We start from the raw sequence: 6165 nt of genomic DNA, 5'->3' as shown, positions 1-6165 counted from the left end.
AACAAGAAAAAGAAAATCCAGGAACAAAAGCAACATAAAAAAAACTCCAACCTTCCAGATGGTTCCCAATACCGGCAAATAAACGTGAGTTGGTTCCCATGCAGTGGCGGAGCTTGAGCCGAAATTATGGGGGGCCATGGGCTAGAGGGGGGGGGGGTGCGCAAACATAACTATTTGGAAAATAGGCCTAATACAAAGGAGTGTATACATGTTTTTTCTTGTGAGCTTGGGGGGCCATGGCCCAGGTTGGCCCCCATGAAGCTCCGCCACTGTTCCCATGTACTCCCTCTGCAAACCTCCTAGGAACAAAGCAACATAACAATTTTTAGATCACTACTTTAGTGATCTAAACAATGATAAAGAAGGGTCCTAAAGCCGGAATAGTGTACTCCCTCTGTTTCTTTTCTTTCCTTTTTTTTAATAATTCAAAAAATTCAAAAACTGTTCAATATCTTTAAAAATTGTTCTGAATCTCAAAAGATCTGCACCATGGTAGCAGGCGTAGTTTACCAGAAAGACTATCTTGGTCATCCGAGTAATTCACCTCCAGAAAAATGAAGAGGAAACTGCCTTAAAATTGTTCAGGCATTGTAGGTTGTAGCTTTACTGTGCAGTTAGGTCTTCACTCTCTCACACATTCATTAGCTCACATGTTTTGGTTGGCCAAAGTGTTGGGCAAAGTCTAGTGTTACACTTCAGTCTCTTGCAAAAACAGTAGCCTCTCAACACTAGTCTCGTGTTACAATTCAAGAAAGGCGTGTCCCCTACACTACACTCATACGCTGCTCTGCTTAACACAGTCCTACCTTTATACAAACAGAATCTACATTGCAGAATAGAGAATACTAACTTCATGAGTACAGTGGCATTTTTACACATACTAACTTCAAGTCAGTTGGGTGGCATTTTTACGAAGTCAATCTTGACAGTGGCATTTGTGCGAAGCCCCATATTGAAAGTGGCAAATAGTCACCAGAAATTATGTTGACAGGTAAAAAGACAGAGATCAGTGGATTCTTATCTTGCCCCATCAATTCGAGAGAATCTTCGATGACTCTAAGGGGCACCTTCGCAGATGCCGCGATGCGAGCGACTTTAGCCATGGCACTAGCCAGACAATAATTCAAATTATCAGCCAGGATACAGTTAACACCAAATTCAGTCAAAACCCTTTTTGTTTTCCCCTTGCAATGACAAAATGTTGCAGTTTGGTAGGCAGAGACATACTGCAGATATGGTCGGCGCGCGGTGCCATGAGCTCCTCGACGAGCTGGTACACGACCCCCTTCACGCAGAAGCCTTGTCACTGTCGGGGACCCTGCTCTAGCACAGCGGCAAGAGGGGAGCCTCCTGCAGTTCTGTCCGAGGACACCCAACCGACGTGGACAATCATGAACACTTAAAAGTTACAATCTCGTTCCCCCTCTTTGTGTTCGTCAGGTCTAGCTGACGTCGGGATAGCCGCTCCCTCGCCGACCTTGAATCCCTGCTGGGCACTCGACTGCATCTTGTGCTAGACTTGTGCATCAGGGCGTAAATGCACCGTATGAACTATGAACGGACAACCAAGCTACAAGCAGACAGGTTCAGAGCAAAATTAACAACATGGTCAGCCTGATGCTCGATGATGGTGAATGCGTGGGTTTTTGGTACCAGCACGTATATGATAGATCAGCAATTATAAATCAACTGATATAAACTGTACAAGCCTTTCCTTCAGACATAAACGGATATGAATTAGTCTCGCATGGCAATTGACATAAACTGTACAAGCCTTTCCAAACCGTCCTCATATATACGGTGTACATCATAAAAGCCAAGTCATGATAATTAAATAACATCACTCATTCTTGCCTTCTGCAGGGCACATTCTTGTCTTAGATTTGTCTAAATACGGATGTACCAAGTAACATTTTAGTATTAGATACATCCGTATTTAGACAAATGTAAGACAAGAATTTTGGGACGGAGGGAGTACGTAGTTAGATGTCTCTATGCTGTTCAACATAGAAATCTGTACATAGTGATAATGCTTGTGGATCTCAAACAGCAGGAAATGAGCAACCAGAAAGACCAGCAGGCTTTCTAGAGTTGAATCTAGACAATCATGCAAGGAAAATGGTCTGAACTCTGAAGCAGCAGGCACATTGTATCAAGTATGAAACTCAAGTACTGCAGTGCATCAAATATCTCATTACGGAGGTGAATGATATAAGAGACCTCCAGTTATTACATGGTACGTAAGATCACACAAGACATAAAGATTACAGTCGCACGAATCAAAGCAAACCATGACAAAACTAAGTGATGGAATAACGTGCAAATTAGACTACGGTTCCAGGAATTGTTCGGTCAATGGATGATAATAGCATGAATAAGAAGATAACCAACACCACGATTACAAAAACCATCGTCAGTGACAGTGGCACCAGAGGGCAGGAGGTGGTCGAGTGAGAGGGCAAAGCGTGAAGCAATCAGCAAAGCAGGAAACAGACTGAGGCTATCCTGTGAAGTAGAAGACAGTTTGGGCTGTAGGATGAGCCAGCCTGAAGCACTCCACCTCGAAGCAGGTTGCTGGAGGGCCTGCTATTAAGAAAAGTTTATAGTAAATGGAATATTTCAAAGATAAAAAATTGTATTGAAGTGCATATATATTACGAAAGACTGTATATCTATGACAGTGCAAAGATGGCCGACTGGAGCTAATTTACCTTTCCGTTTATTTGTAGGTGGAAATCTACATCACACTTCAAATTCCTTCCAGCGTATATGCGCGATCTTTTGCCAACTTTCTCCATCAGGTGCTCGGCAGCTCTCCTTCAACAGCTCACAATGACCCCATACACTTATCTTCTGGAGTGTGCTCGGCAGATCTGGTAAAGATGATATGTTGGGGCAGCTATGGATGTCGAGATTCTTCAGATTGGAGAAGCACTTCATATTTGTTGGCAAGGATGTCATTTTACACTTGAAGAATCTCATAGTCTTCACAGATGTGAAATTTGCGGATTCTTCGAATGAAATGAATGGTTCCTTGCATCTTTCAAGAGAGAGAATTGGTGGAACTGTGAAACCTTCAGCCGAGAGCACGTTGTTGAGTATTACAGGATTGCTAACATAGAGTGAGTACTGGACTCGAAACTGTGAGATAAACTCAGGAGTACATCAATCAAATGTACATGGTGAAGTTGCAGGGAAGAGAATCCTTCGAGTGTACATAAATCTGGCAAGTTATGCAGTGACAATGATTTAACAGATGTTAGGCTACCAACAGATAAGCAGGAGGTGCTTCTGCAGCTGCTTATTACAATATTTCCCATCTGCGGCCAGTCCGCACAGAGGAATTCAGCTCCAAGCACACATTTTTCTATCCTGAGACTCTTAAGGGATAATGGCAAATATTCTGCTCCGCATGCCAACTCTAAAGAAGGGCATGAAGCCAGACTAACATTTGAAAGAGAGGTAGCAGCTCGTAAGCCCCCTAATGACCTGAGACACCAGATATGTTGGATGGACAACACCTCAAGTTTCGTCAAATGCAGGAGGACCTCTTCTGAAGGAAGTGTAGTTAAACTCATAATCTCTTTTAGGATCAGACTTTTCAATGAAGCCAGGCCATCAAGGCAAACAGCTAGAGCTCTATCTGTAATACTACATAAAGAAAGATAAAGTCTATGAAGTCCTGAGGGTAGAACCAGTGGAAGCCCAATGCTCCTTCGAAGAACGAGTCTCATCATCTGCTCGTGACAGTGTCTCCATGCCTTGATGATATGCACTTTTTTCCATACTTCATATTTCACTATTTTTAGAGCCCTTTCAAGGTTTTGAACATGTGACACATCATCATGCATCAATGAAAGTGGTATTTGTTCCAATGAAAGTGCTCATCATGCATCAATATGTGATCAATATCATCAACTTCTCATAACTCCACAAAAGAGCACTCCACAAAAGAGCACTCAATATGTGATCCAATGAAAGTGGCCTTTTGGAAACAGGCTGCAATATAGGAAGCACCTCTTCATACATGGATCTAACTTCTCATAACTCCACAAAAGAGCACTCATAGGCTCACTTAGTTTGTCAATCTTTATAGTTAGAGCATCCTTCCATGCACTGGTATTTGTTTTCCCTTTCAACTGGGAACCCACTACTTTTGCCGCCAAAGGAGACTGGCCAAGCCTTTTAACAATCTCCTCTGCAAAATCTTCCAGCCTTTCACGCACCTGCGGATTTCTGATTTCTGGTCCAGAGAATGCATGGTGCTTGAACAGTATCAAGAATTGAGTATCTCCCATCTTTTCCAGAGGACACACTTCTTCACAGCAAAGAGCACCTGGAAATGTATCCCATCGAGAAGTTACCAATACTTTGCTTCCCATCTGTTGTGAAACCATAGGAGCTAAGAGTTGGTCCCATTCTCTTTCACTCCCGGGTTCAAACCAAACATCGTCCAACACAAGCAGGAATTTCCCTGATTGTTGCAGTATATCTGTCAACTTGCGCTGCAGAGAATCAAGGTTGTCAATGCGTGGGCATTCCCCTTGAGAAGCAGGTTCGATGATCTCCCGTGTATGACGGCGGACATCAAGTTTGCGTGAGATGCTTACCCACATTGTTATATCAAAATATTCTTTTGCCCTCTTGTCATTGTAAACGATCTGTGCCAAGGTGGATTTTCCAATGCCTCAAACTCCAACAGTGGCCAAACCTGAGTACATGGCTGTACTAGACTCAGTAATAGCAGTTGTGTTGGTAAGACGATCTATTATATGATCACGATCCTCGTCATGACCAATTACTTTCAGAGGTGGTAGTGATGTGGTCTCAGGAACAACAATTGATGTTATGGCGGGGCAGTCTCCATTATAACCAGAACCAGCTGGTAAGGATAGCAATTGATGGAAGTCCTTTATATGGCAAATTAGCTTTCTGTTCTCAGAGCTCAGATTGGACAGCATGTTTGTTACAGAACGCAGAGGCTTCATAAAAGCTTTATTGACGGTGGACGCATTGGCCAGCATGGAATCTTTCCCCTTTGCTTTGCGCTTGAGGAGGTTGTACTCATGCTCGTCCAGCAAGTCTTCAGCCAGGTAGAAGCCTTCTTTGAGTTCATGAAGCCATTTGTCCAACTTGGGCTTGTGGTTTCCCTTGTCTGCTGCTTCAATCAACAACTCGAACTGTGGCAAGATAGTTGTCTCCAGTTCGTGGAGCTCATGGGCCATGTCCACATCGAGGTAGGTTGAAGCATCAGCAAGGAGCTTCTTCAAGACAGGTGATGCCGCCAATTTCAAGCTAACGCTTAAGGCAGCGCTAGCTAACGCCACTTCCATTGGGTTCCAGGGTTTACTTTTTGGGTTGAATAAAGTGAAGATAGAACCAGAATTGCTTCTAGACACAGTGATGAATAAGAAAGTTGTTGAAGTATTAGTAAATCGTAAGATAAGTTAGCCAGCTGCAACGGTGATATGAAAACAGAAACCTACTGATGGATCAGTAGACGATGGCAAAGACTAAGAACACTATATTGGGAGTGTGGAATGACCTGAAATCAATAGACGAGCAATCGAAAGTGCTTCTGGAACGGATGTAGAAATAACCAACGAATATAGCAGTGGATGAACACCTGTTGGAGTAAGAAACACAAAATACATTAGCAGGTTGCAAACGACGAAGATAATAAATAGAACTTTACAGCCAGATTATGAGAATAGCGTGGTGAGCTTACACAGATGTAGAAGTGGGAAGCAGAGTTGTAGGAGCGGGAACAGAGACGAGCCAAGGTTGCAGACCGTAGGAGCTAACAATGTTGTGTTGCAAGAGAATGAGGCAGAAATCTCCAAACAGCAGGTCAAGACAATAGCAGATGGTCCAGCTACTTGCCATTTCTTTAAGTTTAGCTGAGATGGAGTAGCTAATAAACTAACTAGTAGCCAACATGGACACACATCAACGATGATAATTGAAGTATAAAGTAGCAGAGGATAACATTGTGTGAGTAATACAAACAACGAGTTGGTATCCATCACCATTGCTGTCTCTTCATGCTTTCCAGGAAGCATCCTTATAGATGTTTCACTCGCAAGGAAAATTGTGAAAAAAATAGGACTTCCTTCAAACTGCATCCATAATTACATACTCAAAAAGGAAAGGATTTTGTAGAGC

The 6165-nt window shown here is 42.9% G+C and overlaps 1 pseudogene; it reads right to left on the bottom strand.

Moving 5' to 3' along the window:
- Positions 1-5832, bottom strand: part of LOC119288305 — an 11578-nt pseudogene extending 5746 nt beyond the window's left edge.
- Between the last annotated feature and the right edge of the window lie 333 nt (positions 5833-6165).

The sequence above is a fragment of the Triticum dicoccoides genome, chromosome 4A (assembly GCF_002162155.2).
Source record: "Triticum dicoccoides isolate Atlit2015 ecotype Zavitan chromosome 4A, WEW_v2.0, whole genome shotgun sequence".
NCBI classification, from domain to species: Eukaryota; Viridiplantae; Streptophyta; class Magnoliopsida; order Poales; family Poaceae; genus Triticum; species Triticum dicoccoides.
Note: the sequence above shows the minus strand (reverse complement) of the source record. Positions and strands in the feature narration are given on the sequence as shown.